Source organism: Gallus gallus, chromosome 13 (assembly GCF_016699485.2).
Source record: "Gallus gallus isolate bGalGal1 chromosome 13, bGalGal1.mat.broiler.GRCg7b, whole genome shotgun sequence".
NCBI lineage: Eukaryota > Metazoa > Chordata > Aves > Galliformes > Phasianidae > Gallus > Gallus gallus.
Window position 1 is genome coordinate 16,836,918 of NC_052544.1, and position 15,799 is coordinate 16,852,716.

Below are 15,799 nucleotides of genomic sequence, written 5' to 3' on the forward strand. Positions count from 1 at the left end.
TGCTGTCGCTGTGAGCAGAGCGCCGTGCGTGACAATGGAATTACTGTACAAACACTGCTGGTTTCTTAACATAAAAAAATGCAGCGAGGAATTTTTAGCACGTTGTCATGCAGCACTCTGTTTCCTGGCTTGTACATTCAAGCTGTGTAATAATATTTATATACAAATGCTGACTGTGATTTTCCACCCTGGAAAAAGGAGATGTCATTTAAAAGTGCTGCGTATGATGTAAAGCAGAGACTTTTGACTTGCGTACTCGCATATGGTGTGGGTGTGAATTTTAATTGTTTGAAAAGGGATTACTTAAAAAAAAAATGCAGCATTCTTGCTACATAAGCACATTCTACTGAAGTAAAGGTCATTTTGCTCTTTAAAAGTTGCTCTTGGAATGGCTGGGGAGTTCCTCGTGTTGTCTTTCCTACCGCCTCCCGAAATTTCCTGAAAAATATGAAGTCATTAACTGTTGGGCTGAAACATCTCCTCAGCCCACATCTGATGCTGGGATCCAATAACGGGAGAGCAGCAGCCATGGCTGGATGTACGCTGGCACACGGAGGAGCATTTTTCCCCACAGAGCTGTGCTATCCGATCTCCCCAGCACTGACACCTGTGTCCGAAGCACGCAGACTGCTCCTGCTGTGTGAATGACCACATTGAGTCTCTTAAGCTTTTCTGGAGCTGGGATTTATGAACAGTTCCAAGGCCAAACCTCTGCTTATCGGCTCCAGCCAAGGAAGCTCTTCCGAAATCCTCCCTATTGCCAACATGTTCCCCATCCCTATCTCCTTGGCCTTGGTTTTCATGTCACAGTCTGTGCTCCTGAGAGTTGCTTGGGGGATTGTATGTATTGAAAGTAATGGCCCACCAAGTGGAAATGTGCAAGTTCATCTTCTGATCCACACTTGACCAAAGAAGGTTGGATCTCAGCTTTGTTTTATCCTGTTACAGTGACAGAATCCAGATGCCAAGAGCTTAAATTTCTCGAGTTCCTGTGTTCTCCCCTTGGAATGCCATGCAGTCAGGGCTGCCCTGCTGTGGGTGCTGCAGTTGGGGCTGCCCTCTGGGCTGCAGGTGGGCCTGTGCCTGCCTTGCTTCTGTGTCGTTCCCAGCAAAGACTGATGCTCTTTACTGACAGCAAAACAGCTCCAGTGAATGCTGAGGTATTGACATAAAGAAGCAGTGGGTGGTGCTGAACGATTTATGGATGTGCTGTGAGAGAGAGACCACAGGTGACCCTCCTGGCTATCTACCAGGGCTTCCAGTGGGACCCTCAGATGGATGGGAGCAGTACGGGCTGCCAGGGCAGTAGGAGCCCGTTTTGACACTTGTGCTTTTTTTTGTTGTACATTTAAATTACTGTAGCGTGGTGGGGGTCAGCCTCTTCTCCCAGGTAACAGCAATAGTATGAGTGATAATGGCCTTAAGTTTCACCAGGCAGTGTTCAGGTTGGATATAAGGAAGCATTTCTTCTTCAAAGAGTGGTCAGCAGTGACACAGGTCTGCCCAGGGGATGGGAAGTCACCATCCTGGGAGGTGTTCCAGAATCATGGGGATGTGGCACTGGGGGTCGTGGTCAGTGGGCATAGTAGGGTGGGTCTGGGCCTGGAGATCTGGGAGGTCTTTTCCAACCTGAATGATCCTATGGTTCAGCAAGGGACAGGCACAGCTGGGCACTTGGGCCTGTGGCTGCTCCTCCATCAGCTGGGTGGAACATCTCTGCAGCCAGAATGTGATGTCAGTGCTACCTCTTCCTGCTGTGTGAGGGAGGGACGTGGGTGGCTGGCAGAGGATCAGCATTTTGTTGTGCCCAAATAATGGGAGATTCACTCCGAATATCAGTATATAGCTGTATCAGTTTTACATAGATTGCTTGATGCTGATTCCCTTTGAAACGGTATTTTTAAAATAAAGTAGAAATAAATAGATTTACATGCAGCCTCCCTGCTCCCATGAAACCTGCATGTGGGAGCTTTGGTACCGGGGGTCTGCACACACCTGCTGAGCTGGTAATTGGCCAGAGCCTGGGGCACTGCCTCTGCTGGGAAAGGGATCTGTGCTGCAGGGAGAAAAAGGGTGCCTGAAAAGAGACCCCCATTCACAGCTCGTTTGGACAAGCTGTCTCCGATGGGGATTTTATCCTGAGCTGCGCAGTGGCTGCTGCTTTTTGCAGGCAGTGCAGCGTGGCTGTAGCAGCCCCGGCCGGTGGGGCACCGGCAGCCGCCACTTCCTTCCCCAACACTGTCAAAAGCAGCTTTAAATCGGATTAGGATTTTAACAAACACTTCATGGTTTGCTCTCTGCAGGGAGGATCAAAGCCCGGGGAGGGCCCTTCAGCTGTTTGCTTTTCCTTTATGCAGAAACTTTACCGTGGCTGCCCTAAAAACTCCACCAGACACATTCAAGAATCCCTCCTCAGAAAAGCAAATGACTTCCCACAGCCTAAAGTAAGGTGCTGGTTACCTGCTGGCGTTTATCCCCCTCTGCTTGCAGCTGCCCTGGCTGAGCGCAGCAGGAGAGCCTGGAGTGATGGGGCATCACTGCTGGGATGGGGCTGCTGCACGGCACAGGTGGGTACGTGGCCTCTCATTTGGTTTTGGTTTTTTTTTTTTTTTTAAACCTTTTGGACATCTTTTCTAAGCCAGAAGCAGTTTGTATGTGCATTGCTGCTTAGAACGTCCTGGGGCTTCTCCTGCTGGGAGGAAGCTCCAAGAGTTAAAGCTGCTTAGCAGCAGAATTCTTTGAAAAACCTTAAAAGGAGAGAATAAATAGTTCTGAGGTGAAAATACAGCACTGAGTGTGGATCTCTGGCTCCTCCCTGCTGGTGCATGGGATGGTTTCTGACACCAGTTGCTTGGGACCGCTGAATCTGAGAGTTCTGAGGTGTAGTGCTGCATTGACACAGCCCTCAAGGCATGGAGGTCCATGGGATGGCCTGGACAGCATGAGCCCACCTGTCTGAGCCATGCCAATGTGCCAAGGGGTGTCTGCAAGGCTGGGCTCAGGTCCCACCATTGGCTGGTAGATGGCAGCCTGTTTTCTCCTCTCTGCAGAGTGGTTTGGGTCAGATAATGGACTAAATGCAGAATGAGGATCGAACCACACACCACTGTATGCTTTGTAGGTGATGCTTTGGGGACAATCATTCATTTGAGATGTTGGTACAGCAGGGAATGTTTTTCAGGCAGAGCATATTGTGGGAAAGAGGCTCAGAACAGATGTACTCATAGCTGATTCCATTTATCATATTAAAAATAAAGAAAAGACTATTTCGGCTCATTTTCTGCTTATTAGTTCAAATAAACAGCTTTTCTAATCAATGTGTATGGCAAACACAATGCCTTCATAATTGGCAGTAGTGGTTCCAAAATTAATGAGACGGTCCTTGTTTATTCTCTGGTAACGAGTCAGACAGTTAATGCACTGCTCTAATCCTGCCCTTCTCCTATTCCTTTGGGTACAGGGAAAAATTATGCTCTTGTTTTAAGATTTAAAGAGTTTGAGGGATTTTCTTCCCCATCCATTTGAATGAACACAGCCAGAAGTGGGAGCGGCCGCGCTGAGCACCTGAGCAGCACTGTGGGATCTTCTGCTCTCATTTGTCCAAAGGGCTTCATTGATCCTTACTTCCCTTCCAAGAATGCTGATCTGATTTATGAAGTGATAGAAGAGGCCAGGAGAATAATTTTACCTATGAGAGCATAGTGCTGTCCAAGTAATTGCCCAGGAAAAGAGTAGATCTGCTGCTGCAGATGTTTCTCATCTGGAATACGGACCCATTTTAGCCATTTTGGGGGATTACTGTTTATTTTGATGCTTTTTTATACTGCAATTACCAGGAAGGAAGCGATGTGCAAGAATGTATATATTTCAGTAACAATTAGGGGGTTTAACCCCTTTCTCCCCCTCCGCTTTCAGTATTTGTGAGCTCTTGGTTCAGTTCTTTCAGGGGGAGCAGAACCCCATAGTGCTGTGAGGTTCTGCTGCTGCCCATCACTGCTGGAGCCGAACAACCCGCTGGTTTGGGGACGCCTTAATGCTCATTTTCTGTGTGACTAATGAGGACCTGTTGGCTTTTTTTGCCACCTAGTGCTTCTGTCCCTGCATTACTGTGAGGGGTTGGGCTGTGCAGGAAGGAGCCCCGCGCTGCCACCTCCCTGGCCAGAAGTGCTCAGTCTGTCAGAGGTGCCTTGCAGGAATGGAATGAATTGAGCCCTGCTCTGTTTTGCTAAAGAGGTACAGAGCAAGGCAGCAAACCTGAGGTATGCTGAATGGGAAGAAATAAGCTTACATCAATATGTTTGGATCTGGAGCTGTTTGTGACCAGGATTTCAAGCCTGACAAATCCTTTACAAAGATGCTGAACTTGCTGATACGTTGCACAGGGAGATGCATGGTCACACTGCGGGCAGAGCTGCAGATCTGTTAGCTGCACATGGAGTAGTCTGTGCTCTGGGCCTGCAGCTTTCCATGCTCTGAGACACCGTAGCAATCACTCTGTGATTGTGACCATCATGATTATGACCATCACTTCTGAGGATGGACGTACTTGCCATTTTAACTGAGGGGAATAGACAAGCTGTGGGGGGCTAACCACATTTTTGATGGTCCTTGCTCTTACCAGTTTCATACTTATGACTTTTGTTTATCTTGCAGCACTATTCAAATTTATCAGCACCAAAAGACACCTGCAGAGAGGAGACAGAGGCCCGGCAGCATGCTGGCTGTGTCCCACTGTGGTGCTGTGGGATGGGAGCCGATGGGAGCCGGGTCTGCTGATGTTAGGAGCTCTCCCTTCCCCACACAGCTCCAGCCCTGGCTTGACAAAGCCCTGCTGTAATGCAGTTGTTGTGCTCCGAGGGGAGCAGGAAGGTGGGTGGATTAGGAAAAATGTCATATTAGTGATTTTTTTTCCACCGAGCCATGTCGCACTTCTTGGCACCATGGCCTCTCGGCTTTCCAGGCTGCTCGCCCAGCACCCTGTGAGCAGAGCCCACCACTGCCCATGTGGCTGTGGGTCCAGGGCTGCTCACTGCTTGTGCTTGGGGGGCTGTGGGGCTGGGAACTCTGCAGGGCCTTGTAGTCGTTATGAGTGATAGGATGAAAAGCAATGGCCTCACATTTCACCAGGGAAGGGTCAAGTTGGGTATTAGGAACAATTTCTTCTCCAAAGAGCAGTCAGGTGCCCAGGAATGTGGGGGAGTCCCCATCCCAGGAGGTGTTCCAGAGCGTGGAGATGTAGCACTGGGAAACACGGTCAGTGGGCATGGTGAGGTGGGCCGGGGTTGGGCTTGGGGATCTTTGAGGTCTTTTCCAGCCTCATTGATTCTATGATGGTTGCTGTGTTTGGCAGACCCATGCAGCATGTAATGCGTTACCTTTCGGTACCTGGCTGTGGCATCCAGACCTCCCAACATGTCATAATCCACAGATGGAAAAGTGGCACTTAAAATGAATTTATTCAGGTGGGAGCACTATAAAACATAAAAATAAGGCTTTTGACTCACTGCACATGCATCTGAGTGTCAATGAAAAGCTCTGTCTGACTGCAGAGCCAGATTCTCAGAAGTGATGTGCAACATGGGCTGGAACAAGGGCAGCAGATCAGGGCAGGGTGTGAGGAAGGCAGAACCCGAATGAGACATCTCGTGGGATTAATGCTAACTTCTACTTTGCACACTGCTGTTTTCCTCCCTTTTCTCCCCAACACGCCGTGAAACAACAGCAGAGCCGCCGGCAGAGCGAGTGGGCGCGTTTTCCCTTTGCTTATTTAATTTGAGGCTGTCCTTAAACATAAGGTCATTTTACAGCCTGCTCGAGGGCTGCCAGGCGCAGGAAGCTACCTTGCGAGGAAGGAACTGGCCCGTTCTGTCTAAATATTGTCGATTGTGTACCGAACAGAGACGGCAGCCTGAGGAGCCCAAATAGTGGCTCTTTGTGCCTCCGGTCGCCTCCTGCCAAAGTACTTTCCATAATTAGGCGTAAAACATATTTACATTCCTGTTGTCTTTGGTTGTGGGCACACACCTGTATGTGTGTGTGTAGAGGTGCAGGCATTCGTAGTCCTGCGTTCAGAAACTGCCCTGTGCCTGTGAGAGTTGCTGCAGTGACGGATGTGTGTATCTGGGCTGTGAGCGAGTGGGGGATGCCCCGTGTGAGAGGCAGAGGAAACCCATTGGGCTCATCCCTCTGCCACGCATGGGTGTAACCCCCATGTAGAGAGATGCTGCCTTTGTCTGAATGGGAAGGCCCTGGCTGAGTGCTCCCATTTAAAATTCTTTGGTGTTTGCATGGAAACCAGAAAAATGGGCTTAAGTCAAGAATGCAATAACCTCACTTAGGAGTGCTCTCTGCAGCAGGCACTCATCGCTCGCAGCCTTTCTGCTTGCACGAAGATAAATGGTGGAATAAAGTACTGCGTATAGCTGTATCTCCAGCATATTTATAACAGAGTGGTTGATGTACAACAGCTTCCCAGCATGTGTTGTTCCCCTTCCCTCCATGATAACTGGTAGCAGACATTGATTAGTTCAGTCTGGGGGGGAAAATGTCGTGCAGGACAACTGGATCCTTTAGAGGAGATTCCTGAAAGGAGTCCAAGGAGTGCTGCGTGGTCACGTGGCATTGGCTCCTCGCCTGCTTTCAGCTGCACAGCTTCATTAGAACACCACCAAACATACATTAATTACTCTTCTCTCATCGCTTCCCTGCATGAGCAGCAGTGCAACTTCCACTTCCATGCAATCAGGGTGGAGAAGAGAGCTGCTTGGTGTGATGTGTGCACAGGGGTACGTGCTCCATCCTCTGGGTTGGGGCTGATGTATGGCTATTGGTGGCAGCTGGGAGCTGTGTGGAGCTGGGCAGTGTAGGGAACTCCTGCTCGGTGTGCTCCTGGGGTGTTGCATGGAGCACGGTGCTGGTTCCTGCTGCCCCTGCCTGCCCGGGGAAGTGTGCCACTGGCACTTGGGATCTCTGCTCTCATTGTAGAGCTCCAAGCCGGATTTGAGCTTTCCCAAGCTTGCCATAGCTCCAGGTGCTACAGGGATTTCCAGCCCACCTCTGTGTGGAGTCTCCTCTGATGGATGTTCCTTAGAGAGCTCCAAACAGGTGCTCTCAAATGGCCACGTGTGGGCTCCTCTCTGTAGGAAGTCACGGGGCTGTCGATGTGCTGGGGCAGATCCCTGCTCCTGCTGGGGGATGACTTAGGATGGCTCTGCAGTGCCTTCCAAGCACCGAGCCATGCCTGCTCTTGCTGGGAGTGCACTTCTGTTCCGGATGCCTCCTGCGCTTTCAGGCGCTTAATGGAAATGGCAGTGCTGCTCTTGGAGGGCAGGCCGGAAAGTTTCTGCGGACTTGTCCATGTGCCAGAGAGACATTTTTGTCGGGCGGAAGCTGATTTCCATTATGTCTTTGTCAGACTTTGCAGCCATAGAGGGGAATTTGGGGCTTTCTGTGTCAGAGCACTGTCTGAATGTTACCTGAGACCTTTACCTCCCCATAACGCTGCGGTTCTGTGCTGTGCATGAGAAGCATCTGTCCGGGTGTTAAGCAGGGGTAGCTCAGTACACGCACTGGAATCCTTGCACCTCTTCATGTTTTGCTGGCTCTTTGAGGTACTGGATTCTCAGGAGCACTGTGGTTTGGCCCCTCTGGTAATATGTTTGTCCTTTGTTATGATACATCTGTCTTTAGAACAAAGTTTCCTCTTTATCTCAGGTTTAAAGTGAAAAACTCGAGGTTTGGAAGCGCATTAGTTTCCTGTTCCAGATGTATCTGCATTCAGATCCGGGAACAGAGGTTTGGCTGTAATAAAATAAGCAAAAACACACCCACAACCACACTAAATTGGTCTTGCAGGTAAAAAGGAAAAACATACCCAGAAAACAATATTTGCAAAGCCCATCAAGCAGTTTTCAGGGCAGCTCTGCTTATTTCAGAATAACTCCTACTAATGGGCAGCTTTTAAAAAGAACCAAACCCAAACCAACCGCAGACCCCCCCAGTGAACACCACGGACTCAGCATGGTGTAGCTCCTGCCCAAACATCTGTTCCCCCGGTGCTGAGAGGTCCCCTTGCGATGAGTTCATGTGATTCTCTACACAGAGGTTAAGTAAAGTTGAGAGGCTCCCATCAGTGGCTTCGTGCCATGGAGGCCAGATCAGCAAAAAGAGTTTCACTGCAGATATGTCCGGTTCTAATTCAGAGAAGAACTCAGGAGGGAAAAAGACATCACCTAAGCTGGGCTTTAGTGCTGTGCTGTTTGGTATTGGAGGAAGATGCTTCAGTATGGAAAGTGGAACTGGGGCAAAGTGGTGCTCCCGGGCGGTAGGAGCTGGCTGGGCAGTGTGCTCTGCGTCCTCCTCCTTCTGCTGACAGCATTGCTGTCTGCCTGCTGGTGGGACTTCCAGCAAGGAGCTCAGTTTGGTGAACACAGAATGCACAGCTCATCGTAACTTTGGCCAAGAGGAGCTGCACTGTCTCCTTGGTTCAGGAAATATCCACTGTGTACAATCCTACAGCAGTGATTCAGTATTAGGAGCTGTGGATGCAGAATTATATGGCTGTGTGTAACTCTGTCTGTGGTGTTCCTCTGACAAGCAGACCCAACAACCTCCTGTCCCAATCCCAAAGCACAAATAATGTCTACTGTGTAAAACAGGTCATGTTTGTACCATCCTTCTTGGCACGTGTGGTGAGGGTGGGTCACTGGGGTTTGTCCCCACCCTGCCCAGCACAGCCCACAGGGCACCTCCATCCCAAACAGAGCCACCTGGGATGTACCTCAGTGTCTGAAGAGGCAGTTAGAATTCAGGGGTTAGAGTGCATAAGATTTAAACCTGTCATGTCTTTTTATTTGCCTGCATTGGCTCATCTTTAGTTTTTTTCCGCCGGTTAATTTTTGGATTTGAGGCTGCTTATTTTCATTTGCTTTGTCCTATCCATTAAGGATGGAAGCCACGTTAAGACCTAGATAAAGGTTTTATTGCAGCCATTGAGCCCTGCTTTTGGGATGTCTCCTCCTCCCGTATTTCAAAATGAAGCTATGGAAGGGAGCACCAGGGTTTGTTTAAACGCAGAAGATGCAGAACTGAAACCGAAGCCTCAGTGCATGGAGTTACTAACACAGTCCATCTTGTACCTAGCAGTGACTTCAAAGTGTCTGCATGTCCTTTTCAGAAGCAGTGCGCTCTCTGCTGAAGCCCAGTCCTTGCAGTGTGACTAATTTTGGCTGTGCAGTTGCCTTTGGCTAATCCAAGCAAATTGGGCTGTGTTGTATTTTGACATGGGGAGAGGCCAAATTAAGGACCCCAGGTCAGAGGCAGGGACAGGAGCTGGGGGTGAACCTCTCAGCAGGCAGCTCCCTCCCACCTGCTCCCTGGGATTGGGTCTTTTCTACACTGCCACCCATTGGAGCTGCCCTGGCCCCGAGCGCTGCTGCGCCCTGCATGGCCCTGTGGGGATGGGGGTGCGGCTGCTGCGTGCTGTGCTGTACGCCTGGTTTGGGAGGGTTACTGACAAACTGCATCCATGCTTTTACTTTCCTGCCCTGTCTCCTCAGTGTCGGCTTTTGGCTCCTCTGGTCCCACATCCTGCGGGGCTGCAGTTCATACCGAGGAGCGCGAGCATCAAAGAGGAGATGGTGAATAAGAAACCGCTTTATGACATGTCTTCAAAGTGCCTTTTTAAAAGTTCAAAGGACAAGAGGGAAGGAGGGAATAAAAATCAAAGGAAGATCTGGGGGAGAGAAATTAAAGCCTCAGAGGAACTTTATGGCGTGTTCTATGTAACACTTTCAGTGCCGAAATCAGGGCTGCTCCTGGCAGTGGTGTCAGCACCCAGCAGTGCCTGCAGACCTCCTGCTCTGCTCCAAAGCACCTGCAGCTGTGCGCTCCTAAATGAACTTCATTCCAGATCCACGCTTCCCATTCTCTTGCCTCCAGGCCAAGGGGAGGATGCTGGCTCTGCACTGCCTGGGAGGGCTGGGGTCTGAGCTAAATCACAGCTCCGATCTGCTGTCATCTCCACAGGTTGGAGATGCCCATCTCTGAGAGCCCACAGCTCCCGGACCAGGAGATGATTTGCCATCCTTGGAAGCCTTCTGGGTAATTGGGCTCATCTCTATTGACAGCTCTTTCCTCTTGCTTCTTTTTCTTCCCACAAAAGCATGTTGCTCTCTTCTCTTCCTTCCTCCTACTGCAGGATCTCACCATCTAGTGTGTGCTTGGGAGAGCTCCATCTCTGTTAAGGGAAAAGGACTTTTCCTCATGAGAAGAGGTCGTGGCTCTGTCTGTAGGCTGGAGAAGAGGTGAAGCAGGCTGTCTGTGTGGATGCCTCATGTGCCATCTAGGGACTCTGCTGTGCTTACATAGACTGGGAGGAAACCCAGATGAGTGAGTTATATGCTTGTTAATGTTCATTAGGCTCTTGGTCTCACAATTTTCCTGCTTCTTTCTGCCTGTTTTAAAAAGCCCACATGTTGCTGGGCATGGAGATGGAGTGGAAGCAACTCACTGCTGCAGGGAGTGGGGTCCAGAGTTGTAGCAAACAGGGCAGGGACGTGCTCTGGGAGAAACAGAGCAATGGCTTTGCTGATTTGTGTTGCCATTTTGTGAGTTTTCAGGCTCGTGTGTTCAAATGGAAGCAGAAATCCTGGGATACCTAATTAATTTTCTGAGAAAAGAGCAGGTGTCTGAGCAGGGCTGAAGGGTTCCTGCCTGGGGAGCTCCTCTGTGAACATGAGCAGCCCGTGGTTCTGTTGCTGGCCATGTCTGAACCAGGAAATGCATTTCACACTTAGGTGTAATGACATTTCCTCCTTCGATTGCTGCTTTGATTTGTGGAGCGCCCTGCTTCTCAGTCAGTCCTCCTCCCTGCCAGGGCAGCTCACCCAAATGCAGCTCTGTTAATACGGATGCTCTCTGGGGTTGCTGCTCAAGGGAAGTCAGACACTGCTGCAGAACAGTCCTCATTCTGCCTTTCCGCAGTACCTTACGGGGCACCCTGCTGTGCTCCCTGCTGTGGGCGATCGTCCACAGACAGTCAGCAGCACTGCAGCTCTGGGGGACAGCCTTCCCTGTGTGCTGTGCTGCTGTGGAGGTCTCAAACCTCAGTGTGTGGGTGGTGTTCTAGAGAACAACTGGTGCAAGGAACACATTCAGTGCCTTGTCTTCTTCTTCCTAATGTTCCCTAAATATTGCTGGTAAGATTACCTCGCAGTGGGATTCCCCAGCATCTGCTCTCCCTCTGTCCCCTTACAGCGTGCATATCGCAGGATGTGATGCTGTCGGGGAGGTCACTGATAGCTTCATGTGAACCAGGAGCCCTGTGATTTCCACTCACCTCGCCCAAGGGCTGGAAATAGAAAGGGTTTTTCTGCACTCCCCCACACTGTGCTACAGACAGCGACGTGGGCTGCTGTGGGAACGCTCCCGGTGCTGGGGTTTGTGTTCCCTGGGGGGAGCAGCAGTCAGTCAGCAGAGCTGATGTCAGCTCTTCCCTCTGACCATCAGATGTGGATCCTGTCTGTTGTCACAGCTGGTGACACCCTGAGAGGAGCATTTGTGTCACAGGGCAGAACTGCTCGCTGCTGGGGCAGAACGAAGATGCAGTGCTCTGTGGCAGCACAGCAGTGCTTTGGGAAGGTGGCTGGGATGCTGGGTGGAGAGACTTCTGTAGTTGGGCAGTGCTCTGTAGTGTCCACCAGAATGAGGGGGGGAGGATGCAGGCAGAGGGCTGGAGCCTTTGGGGTGATTTGAGCCCTGCCTGTGAGCAACGGGCAACCACTGTAGTAATGGCACAGGTGTTTCCCATGAGGGTGGGTCCTCCTGCCTGGAGGCAGTGCTGCAGCTGAAGGGGTGCTGTGCCCTCACAGCGGTGCAGTGCAGTGCCAACAGCTCCATGAAGAGGATAAAGGTGCTCTTTTGTTCTTCCAAGCTAAAAGCCGATGGCTGTCAGTTTAAATCTCAGTCCCTGCCCTCCACCTGCTGCAGGTGGGCTGCTGGCTGCCTCCCCCTCAGGTTTATGTGGTTTTCCATTCTATTTTGTGTTTGTGAGCGTTGCTAAGAGATGGTTCCCCACAGAAGCTGCTAGACATACCCAGCTGCAAAACTGGTGTCGAAGGGAGGGGGAACTCCCTGCAAGGCAAACCTCTGCAGCACTGAGGAGAATCTGGGACACCTCACTCGGATGTACATGGGCACGTGGAGCAGAAACGCAGTTTATTGCTGTTTGTCAGTGGAGGTCGCGGGCTGCAGCGACAGAGGTGCTGTGGCCGATGCTCAGTGCAGAGCAGGGATGGGGACGCAGTGCTGCCCCGCTCAGCACCACGGCTGCTCCCCGCACTCACTGCTCCCGACGCTGTTTTTGTCTGCTCTGCTCAGACTGCAAATGGTTATGCAAATTCCTGAATATTTTCCTACTTCCTTTTTCAGATGTCTAACATTATGTATTATTTTCTGATACTTACCTAAACCGGGAAATCTGTTTTCCATCTCATTTCAGCCAAGGTTTTCTTTCTAACCAGCCCTCCCCAGCATTTTCCTTTAACACTTCGGGTTTGCTGAGTGAACTTTGCAATATGAGGATAAATGAAAGTGAAAATGCATTGCTTGTCACATACTTGCTGTTTAGAGAGGGTTTGTTTTTTTTCCCCTCTGGATTTGAAGAGAGAGATATAAATCATTGCTTTAAAAACAGGGTAATTTAACAAGATTATAGGAGAGAGAAAATCCACTTCCTACCCAAAGTAACAGTCTCTTAGCTTTCTCCACCTACACAAGCCATATGCATCCTCCGAGCCGCCTGAGATCCTCTTTTGTGTTTTTCTGGCAGGAGAGTGGTATCATAATTAAAGTCCATATGCAACGCTTTCTCTGTGGAGCCCACACTGGTCTTTTAATTACTCTGTATTCGGTCAGAGCGTCGCCATCTCTCGGCCCCCAGCCTGCTCTGCTGTGTTTGAGAGGTCCCAGAGCCGAAGGGAGGTTAGGAGCTCCAAGTCCCGGCTCAGAGGCTTTTGCTGCAGCGTTGCTTTTGTTATCATCTCCCTTTTTAACAGCAGAGCCGATGGTACCATTCTACATATTAAGGAGCAGTGTGAGCTGGAGTCGTTCTGTCCCTCGGTAGGGGTGTGTTAAAGATGTGGTGCTTCGAGCAGCCGCAGCAGCACCACCTGAGCAGACACTGCACAAAACTCTGCTGAACTCTCACAGCCAGCTGTTGTGGTTGCTCTTCTTGCTTGGATCTGGGCTCCCCACCAGGCACAGGACCTGCAATCGAGGGTGCTTTCACTGCTGTAACAAACGTCACATGTGCATTGGATGCGAGGAGCCAGAACTCCAAAATAATTCTTCTGAATCAAACTTCGGCATCGCGGTGGTTCTCAGCTGACCCATAATGTGTCCCAGGCCTTCCCAGTGCTGAGCTGCAGGATGGGCTTCCAGTAATGAGTTCTCAATGAAGTGTTTTTCTAATTATAGCAAATTATTTTTACAAACATTTTCCTGGGAAGAGAGTCTGAAATTAGAGCCAAAAAGGTGGAAGGCTGAGAGGTAGGCAGTGCCTGAAATAAAACATTGACTGCATGCTAATTTTTCCTTATTACTATCAGGTCAGATAGTTCTTCAAATGCAGAACAACACATTTCCGAGCTCCTCAGATAAAGCTGATGAGTGCTGCTGGAAGACTATGACTGTTGGTTTGTGCACTACTGGCCCTCAAGCTTCATGTTAATGAGTTGTCATGAACTCCGTTCAAACACAGCCGGCTCGTGGCTTTGTAAGGCTGGAGCAGCCCTGAATGGGGACACCCCTCTGCTGCCACCCTGCAGTGCAGGGCTGCCTGGCACGGAGCTGGGGCTGCTCCCAGAGCCAGGACAGAGAATAGCTCCCGGCCTGAGGGCTGCAGGTCAGCCTGCCCCAATGGGAAGGATGTCAGATCTGCTTTCCCATCTCAGTGTTGCAACCTATCTAAATGTCACGACTTCTGCTCTTTTTCTGGAGCAAACTTACTTTCCTGTTTGCAGATGTTCTTAGGTTTTTTTGGGGGGGAAAAGCGAGCTATTATTAGCAATCACTAACAAAATCCACCTTTGGATTTTGGTGTAAAAATCCACCTCTGGAGGTACTGTGCCATAGAAATGCAAAGTTCATATCAATGTAGGCAGCTTGGCTGCTCGGTGCTGCTGCTTTCCAGAAGAGGTTTCCAGCCTGCTGGTGCTGCAGAGTGCTGTGTGTGTGCCATTCCCATGGCTCCTACGATCAGCTGGATAGTTTAATTAAAGTTAATCATGGAAAGATCCATGACACTTGGATATAGGTGGGGTGGGCTAAGTATAGCCGGTTAATTGCCTTACTGCCAACCTGACTGTAGGCTATTGTTCACCAGAAAGGAGTTAGTTAATTTTTTCTGCAACAAAACAAAACAAAACAAAACAAAAAATCCTCCCCAGATCCCAGAGCCCAGCCCAGCAGCCGGGCTCACCTCAGCTCAGCCATTGGCACTGCAGTGTGGTCGGTGGGGTTGGTGGAGGGCTCCGCAGGTTGTCCAAATGGGAGTTGTTGGTACCACATGTAGGGCACAGAGCAGAGGTGGTCTGGGAAGGAATGCGGGCAATGAATGTTGTATGGCGTGCATAGCTGCTTCGTGAGGAATTTGAGATTAAACTGCCCTGGGTGGTGGATACTCATCTGGATGCCCGTAGTGACCGCGCTGTCTGAGCGGACTCCTCCGAGCTCGCCCTGGTTGCTCTCATGAAGCACCTAAGGGTTAAAGACGGATTGCTGCCCTCTCCCCCCACCCGTAAAGGTAATTATACCACCATCTATTTAGCTGCCAAAGAATTTGCCATTGAGTAGATAGGGCCCTGCTTCACCAGAGCCCTTCAGCCGCCCAACAATATCGCATTACCCAGATTGTATAAAGAGCACGAACGATTTCCGCTCGCGGATCTATAATGGAGGTATCTCTTTACAAAGGCCCTACTTCAGGCCAGCTGAATGCCTCCGCCGTGCCTCAGAAATCCCGCAGCCCTAATCCCTTCAGCAACAAAGATCTGTTTCTTTGCTTAGCATGAAGTAGACCTCAGAGGCCGGTGTGTGCCTTGGCCTGTAGGCCAAAAGCCTCCTGTTTACAATTTCCCTATTCCTGTTTTTAATGTTGTTCTGAGAGCAGCCACAAAGGGCCAGTTTTGTCCAGCAGGAACAAGGGAGCTATTAGAGAGGGACGGAGGAAGGAAGGAAGGGAGATCCAAAAGGAGCAGCCCAGGAGGGATTAGCATACACAGCTGTTCCCCGAGGGACAGGAGCTTTATGCTTTTTATAATTTCCCTCTCATTTACATTTTTTAATATCTCGTTTCCTCCTTTCTGCACCCCCTCCCCCCTTCCTTCAGGACCATCTGCCCGTTTTATTGCAGTTTTGTTTTTCAGCGCGCCCAGCGCCGCGTGCTCCCCGGCTCCAAGGATCAGCCCCAGTGCCGGCATCAGCTGCAGATCATTGCTCACCCCGATCCCCCTCTGCCCGCTGTTCACCTTACAGCCATGTCTGTCCATGCAGCCCCGATGTCCCTTCCCGGTGGCAGCGGAGCAGTGGGTCGCGCCGCGCCTGTGCTGGCGATCAGCGATCAGCCAAGGCAGAGAGCTCTGTCCCTGAATGCGCATTGTTCTCACAGATCCCAGCACCAGAGGGGAGAATAGTTGAACTGTTTACAATATTGTTTCATAGACTGCTAAAAAGTGGCCGTCTGTTTTTCAGAAGTGCAATGAAACATTTATGAGTGCGGGACTTCCTCCAGCCCCGCTGC

The 15,799-nt window shown here is 50.3% G+C and overlaps 1 long non-coding RNA gene across 4 annotated transcripts in view; it reads left to right on the plus strand.

The window, feature by feature from the left end:
• The window catches only part of LOC101749811, a 31,957-nt gene that overhangs the window by 8,568 nt on the left and 7,590 nt on the right, over positions 1-15,799 (plus strand). For 2 of the 4 annotated variants that reach the window (XR_006931390.1, XR_006931391.1), the window contains exon 3: positions 2,358-2,567. This is a non-coding gene — a long non-coding RNA (uncharacterized LOC101749811). Of the gene's footprint in view, positions 1-2,303; positions 4,870-15,799 lie in introns of all 4 variants that reach the window. The other 2 variants (XR_005839494.2, XR_005839495.2) reach the window with 2 other exon arrangements.